Below are 7,850 nucleotides of genomic sequence, written 5' to 3' on the forward strand. Positions count from 1 at the left end.
AGGAAGGGCACAGAGAGGGAACAGGGAATAGAGAAAGGGAGAAAAAGGTTTATAAAGTACTGATGTGTTTCTCTCTCTCTCTCTCTCTCTCTCTCTCTCTCTCTCTCTCTCTCTCTCTCTCTCTCTCTCTCTCTCTCTCTCTCTCTCTCTCTCTCTCTCTCTCTCTCTCTCTCTCTCTCTCTCTCTCTCTCTCTGGTTTTACTTCATTAAGCTCCCTCTTGTCTCTCTGCTTTTGTGTCTCTTTGCTTGTAATCACCACGGTGTTATGTTTTTTAATTGTTTCCCCTTGATTACTCTCCCTCTCACCTTTATGTGCGTTGTGTGTCTTATGTTGTAATCTTCTTCCTCCTACTCCACGTTTTCTTTCTTTTTTTTTTCTTCGTTTTCTTTTTATTTAATTTCTTTTTTAGGCGTTTTGATGCTTTAATTATGTGGTGTTTTTTTTTTAATTAGTTTTCTTTTCTACGGCCGCGAACACACACACACACACACACACACACACACACACACACACACACACACACACACACACACACACACACACACACACACACACACACACACACACACACACACACACACACACACACACATATGATATTTAGCCATGTTCCTTTCGTATTTACATTTTTTTTGTCGTCATTTGATATTATTGTGTGAGGAAGAGGAAGAGTATGAGGATTAGGATTAGGAGGAGGAGGAGGAGGAAGAGGAGGAGGAGGGGGTGGAGGGGGAGGTGGACTGTTGTGGAGGCAATCATCGTGGGCACTTTTTTTGCAGAGTAAGGGTGGGGGAACATAAATTGAAGTAATACCAGAAGGGCATGGAGAGAAGGTCACGTGTGTGTGTGTGTGTGTGTGTCGTGGTGGGTGGCGTTGCAGCTGACGATGGTAGTGACAGTTGCAGCAGTGGTGGTGGTGGTGGTGGAGGCCCTCAGGTGGTGCGGGGAGAAATTATATGACCGTGGTGGTGATGGTACTGTATGGTGGTGATTAAGTAAAGGTAATGACGGTGGTGGCAAGTGGGTTATGCTGCGGCTGTGTGGTTGTTACTGGCTTTGCGTAACAGCCACCACCACCACTAACAACAACAACAACAACAACAACAACAACAACAACAACAACAACAGCAGCAGCAGCAACAACAACAAGGGAAATCATCAGAACCACAACAGCAAAAATAAAGATAAATTTGTCATGGTAACTATAATGTTGATGTAAATGATGGTAATAATAGTAATAGTAGTAGTAGTAGTAGTAGTAGTAGTAGTAGTAGTAGTAGTAGTAGTAGTAGTAGTAGTAGTAGTATAACAATATATTTTGCTGTACTACGGAATATGTGCTAATCTGGATACATTTGATTAATGGAGTTTGCTGAGCGGGACAAGAGCTGCAGGGGGGAATGAACACCAGAGTCTGTGAATTAAGCCAAGGAGTCTGTTTAGTGGTCACGCCTCACCAGAACTCGGCCATGTGTACCCGTGGTGGTGGTGGTGGTGGTGATGATGGTGATGATATAGCTTGTGGTGGTGAAATGGCAGTAATGATTGGTGGTAGTTCATCTTCACCACCACCACCACCACCACCACCACCACCACCACCACCACCACCACCACCACCACCACCACCACTACCACTAATACCCGCATTCAGAAACGCTCTGGTCTCTCTTCACGACTATTTTTAAAGGCCACAGAGATGATTAGGCAGGTTCTTGAGAGTGTTTCTCCTGTTCATAATATAAAAATGTTGTTAATCTGTCACTAGAAAAAAAAAAACCGTGTCACTTCAACTAGAGCCTTTTGAAAGTAGTGGAGGTGCAGCTAGAAGTGTTTAAGAATTGGGTCCGAAGTCAGGCAGCGTGCACCACTCACCCCGCATGACGCTGCATGACGTGCGGGCCCCAGGCTCACACACTCAGCCTTGGGGTAAGCACATTTAAGTAATAATGAAAGATAAACATGAGAGAGACGAACACAGGGGCACTAACACATGATACTCGTAATGGAATGAGGCAAAATGAGCGAGCATAAAGAAACACTACCACAACCCAGACTGCAATCCACACAGTTTGCGAGGAAATGATAGAAAATAAACTCGACGTAATTGTAGAAATCGCGTTCATTGTGTGTCATTTAACCTGAAGTGAGTGTGGCGCGTCGATGCCTTCATTAGTGCTAGCGCCATCACCCTCCACGTCTGTCTGGCCCTTCTCTCTGTTTCATTCACGCTTGCATCAGTTTTATTGAAATGGCGCTGTGTTCTATTTTTTTTTTTTTTCCATTCCATTAGCGTGTCATTGGACTCTGGAGGTGATGGGTTGACGTCCGGCGGGGGTTAGGGTTGTGTTCTGTCCAGTGTGTGTTGTTCGGGGAAGCTGGGACTGTATCTCATGTTTCGTTTGTCCCTGTTTTTAACTCTGGTGAAAGTCATTGGGGTTTTCAGTGATGTTTTCATGAGTTGTTGGGGTTTTCAGTGGTTTCTATGAAAGTTATTAGAGTTTCAGTGATGTTTTTTATGAAGGTTATTGGAGTTTAGTGATGTTTGTATGAAAGTTATTAGAGTTTCAGTAATGTTTTTATGAATGCATTGACAATTTAGCTAGAACTACTTATTTCTAATCCTGGTAAAAGTTAATGGAGTTTCAGTGATGTTGTCGTGATTGCATTGATGGTTCAGCTATAGCTCTGCATCATCAGTGGGAAAAACAGCCACGAGAAGCCGACTAATAATTTCTGTAGGCATTGAGAAAAGTTCTTATAAGGGCAGTGAACGTTTCAAAATACAGGTTCTGCATTGGCTGGGCAGCAGTAAGGAGCAGTAATGGGCTCACACCAAGACTTTGACCTCCGCTGCCGGTGTCTAGTCCAACCCCTCCTCCTCCTCCTCCTCCTCCTCTATTGCAAGGGCATGGTCGTGACATGAAAACCTGCAGCACCCTTCTGCACTCCTTCCCTCCCACCCTCCTCTTCTTCCCTCCCTCTCCTACCAGCCCTACCCCACACTCCCCTCACCACATCCCATCACCTCCCTTCCTTCCTACCCTCCCTTCCACCTAACCCCACCCCTTCACCTCACCCATCCCCTCACTCCCACCATCCCTCGTCACCTCTTTCCCCTCATCACCTACCACCTCTCCCCTCACTCCCACCATCCCTCACCACCTCTGTCCCCTCATTACCTCACCCCTTCCCTCCACTCACCTTCACCACAGCCCAGCCACTGCAGTGTTATGGCGCCGCGTCAGCACAACAAGACGCCGGTAGGACAACACTACCCTCCTCATCTCCCTGTGAAAGCTTACACGGCTAACGGGAACTTGACCCCTGGCGCGGGAGGTCAGGCAGTCAACCCCGGCAAGCGAACTAACCGGTCCTGACATAAATATTAGCAGTGACATGAGGAAGATAGTACATACGTGGGCAGCCTTGTACTAAATGATGGGGAATAATAATAGGGATGAGGTTTTAATGGATAATGTAAGTAATGGTGGTATGTGTGGGTAGAAGAATAAGATACGTGTTAGTGTAGTGTTAAATGAGGGTATGTAATGATAGGAGTGGTGTTAATTAGGTGGCCTGCTGTTGTTAATGTATTCTGTGGTGTTGGATTGTCTTGTTTTTATTTATTTATTTATTTATTTATTTATTTACTTATTTTTGTTGTGTGATTTTGTTATCGTGTGATCCCGTTGTTAGTAAACTTACATGTGTTCGTCTATTTATCTGTGTGTGTGTGTGTGTGTGTGTGTGTGTGTGTGTGTGTGTGTGTGTGTGTGTGTGTGTGTGTGTGTATCTGTTTTTTTCTTTATGCACAAGGGAAGCAGATCAAGAACAAAAATATAGATAAATATAAAACATAAAAAAAAATAACAATGCAATAAAAAAAAACATGGGAAAATAGGCCGTTTGTTTGTTTGTCTATCTATCTATCTATCTATCTATCTATCTATCTATCTATCTATCCATCTACCCATCCACTCATCTACCTATCTGCGTGTCTCCAGCATCGTCTCTCCGGGCAGGGGCTCGGAATGGGTCTCGATTTCTCCCGGGAACTTCTGTGATAAACTATGAAGGCGATCCGATTCTCTCCCTCTTCCCCACACACACACACACACACACGATGATGTTGTGTGTGTGTGTGTGTGTGTGTGTGTGTGTGTGTGTTGTCTTGTGGGGGGAAGAATGTGGTAAAATTGTATTACGCGAGAGCCTCCTCCTCCTCCTCCTCCTCCTCCTCCTCCTCCTCCTCCTCCTCCTCCTCCTCCTCCTCCTCCTCTTCCTCCTCCTCCTCCTCTTATTTTTTGACGGGTAGTATAAATAATGGTCTGTAGGAGGAAAAGTGAGCCGGTTTGACCAACAGAGAGAGAGAGAGAGAGAGAGAGAGAGAGAGAGAGAGAGAGAGAGAGAGAGAGAGAGAGAGAGCAAGGGGAATACTCTTACAGGAGTTCTTTGTTACTGACTTTCTATTTTCTTTGTTTCTTTTTTTAATATCTTTTTGTTTGTGCTTATTTGTTTTCTCGTGATTGATTCTTTGTCTGTTTATTATTCCTGTTGCGTTATCTTCTTCTTCTTCTTCTTCTTCTTCTTTTCTTTTTCTTTTCTTTTCCTTTCTTTTCTTTTCTTCTTATTTTGTTTTCGTTTTTCTTTTCTTTTCTTTTTTCTTTTTCTCCTCCTCCTCCTCCTCCTCCTCCTCCTCCTCCTCCTCCTCCTCCTCCTCCTCCTCCTCCTCCTCTTCTTGTTCTAGACTCGTGAAATTCGCCACCTTACTGCCTTCCTGTATTTCAGAATAAAATATCTACGGCATAATCTCTCTCTCTCTCTCTCTCTCTCTCTCTCTCTCTCTCTCTCTCTCTCTCTCTCTCTCTCTCTCTCTCTCTCTCTCTCTCTCTCTCTCTCTCTCTCCTAATCCCACATTCCGTCTTATCTCAGTTCACATTTTTCGTCACCCTCTTTTAAACTCATTCCCCCTTTCACCTCTCTCTCTCTCTCTCTCTCTCTCTCTCTCTCTCTCTCTCTCTCTCTCTCTCTCTCTCTCTCTCTCTCTCTCTCTCTCTCTCTCTCTCTCTCTCTCCTCTTCCGCCCTCTCCTATCCCTTCCCCACCTCCTTCCCCATTCCATCTTTCTCTAGGGAAGTATACATGAGTTCGATCCCCTTCCCTCTTCCCCTCACATCCCTCCCCATCACCCAAGTCCTTTCCATTAGCTTACTTAACACGCGTCGCGGGCGGGAAGCGAAGGGTAATGATGGGGAAGCAGAGATGAAGGGTTCCAGCACTGTGTTTAAAGGGTTGGATCATCCCTTTCTCCACCACCACCACCACCTCCACCACCACCACCACCACCACCACCACCACCACCACCACCACCACCACCACCACCACCACCACCACCACCACCATGACTAACAACTGATGCTGCTGCTGCTGTTTCTCTTTTCCCTCTTAACCGTACCGCCCCTTCACCGCCCTTCCTCCTCCTCCTCCTCCTCCTCCTCCTCCTCCTCCTCCTCCTCCTCCTCCTCCTCCTCCTCCTCCTCCTCCTCTTTGCGGGAGCCTCTTCTATGCTAATGTAATGTCTTCATTTGTACGACCCCCACTCACCCACCCACCTACCCATCCACCTCGGGCATGTCTACTTGCGTTGTTGTTGTTGTTGTTGTTGTTGTTGTTGTTGTTGCCTGAAGTTCTTCCGTGTATTAACTTTTGCCTCGTGGTAATATTGTGCGTCTTGTTTGTTTTTTTATGAGAGAGAGAGAGAGAGAGAGAGAGAGAGAGAGAGAGAGAGAGAGAGAGAGAGAGAGAGAGAGAGGGTGGGGGAGGGGTTGCAGGACTAAGAGGAAGGGTTAACTCTCACACAGTTGTATTTTGTTTACATTTTCACCAAGCTACAGTATAGTTTGCTCTTTTATTTAAATTTTCCGCGTAGTGAGTGCGTATGTTCCATTTTCTCCCTGTTCTCTTTTGTTTAAGTTTAATATTTGGATTTTTCTTTTATTAGTGTATATATTTGGGTCTTTATTTCGATTTGCACTGCCACCACCACCACCACCACCACCACCACCACCACCACCACCACCACCACCACCACCACCACCACCACCACCACCACCACCACAAGAAGAAGGAGAACAAGAACAAGAACAAGAACATGAACAAGAACAAGAACAGAAGAACGAAAATAACGACAGTATCAACAATTACAATATCAACAAGAACAAGAACAAGAACAGAAGAACAAAAAGATCAAGAAGAACAAGAACAGAAGAACAAAAAGATCAAGAAGAACAAGAACAGAAGAACGAAAATAACAACAGTATCAGCAATAACAAGAACAGCAGCAACAACAACAACAACAACAACAACAAGAACAACAACAACAAGATAAAGAAAAACAAGAACAAGAACAAAAGAACGAAAATAACAGTCAACAACAACAACAACAACAACAACAACAACAATAACAACAACAACAGTAGTATGAACAGCCCCATTACAGGTCCCCAGCAGCAGCAGACAGACAGACAGATCTTCGCTTCATTAAAACATCCGCTATTTCTTGTATCCTCGTCACACACTCCCAACACATCCCATCCTTGCATTGTCCTTTAATAAGCTCCCCTCTAAGTAAGTGAATCATAACTCAATACAAGACCTGAATTTCTTCCCGCCCAGCGTTCCTGCCGTCACGAGAGAATGTCGCAGGGAGATTAATGAGGTACAGTCCTGGGTCGTGAGTGTTTAATTACAGGTGAAGGAACAGGTGTGTGGTGAAGTCAGGTAGATAGATAGATAGACAGAGGCGCACTTCTTGGGTTGTAAGTGGAGGTCATAGTGGAGTGTAGGGAAGTGTAAGAAGTGGTTGTGGGTTTGTGTAAGTGGTCTGAGTGGATAAGGAAAAGGAGAATGCCAGTCTGTCAGCTGTACTGTAAACAAACATGCTAAAACTAACTTAAGATTTTATTCAGTATTAAACAGGTAAAAATTGTGAGACTTAAATTTTTCACTTTATGTTAAAACGTGGTGGATTTGGATGTTTACTGGTTTTGGTGGACTGGTAAATAGTTTAGAACCCTTAGTGGAAGCTGCATTGAAGTTGGGGGGGGTTGCTAACAAGTGGGGTGGGTGGGTCTGGGAGGTTGTTGGCGTTTACATGGGTTGCTTGTTGCTTTGTTTATCTAATTACCCCGAGCTAATGGACTGCTCGCCGGCGTACCATTTGGATTTAGGCTTTTTTACTCTCTACCCTCTCGACCCTGTCCCGGCTGCCTGGTGGATGCTGGGTGGAGAGAGGGTGGGCTTGGAGGAAGAGTGGGCGGGCTGGAGGGAGGGGTGGTTTGAGTAGAGTGGGAAGGAAGGAGAGAGGGAGGAAAGACTGGGAGATAGGAAAGAAGAGTCGGAGAGAGGAAAACATAAAAGGGTGGATGTGAAGGAGAGAGAAAAGGAAGAAAAGGAGAGATGAATAGGGAAGGAAAGAGTTACGAGGAAAAGGGAAAAAAATAAAAGTATTAGTAGTAGCAATTGAGGCAGTGAATGTGTTATCAGAGGGCAAAAGAAAAATTATGATAAAAAAGAGATAAGGAAATATGAGAGACGAGTGAATTTTTGTGAATATGATGTGGAAAGGAAGAAAAAAATATGAGGGAGTAGTGAGGAGGAGGAGGAATTAGCAAATGAGATACCAGAGAGAGAGAGAGAGAGAGAGAGAGAGAGAGAGAGAGAGAGAGAGAGAGAGAGAGAGAGAGAGAGAGAGAGAGAGAGAGAGAGAATTGCCTGCGGGGATTAGGTGTAAGAGTGAATGAGTGTGGGAGTGGCTTGGGAGGAACTGGCTGGCTGGCGACTGCTGCTGT

This window comes from Scylla paramamosain, chromosome 7, assembly GCF_035594125.1.
Source record: "Scylla paramamosain isolate STU-SP2022 chromosome 7, ASM3559412v1, whole genome shotgun sequence".
Taxonomy (NCBI): domain Eukaryota; kingdom Metazoa; phylum Arthropoda; class Malacostraca; order Decapoda; family Portunidae; genus Scylla; species Scylla paramamosain.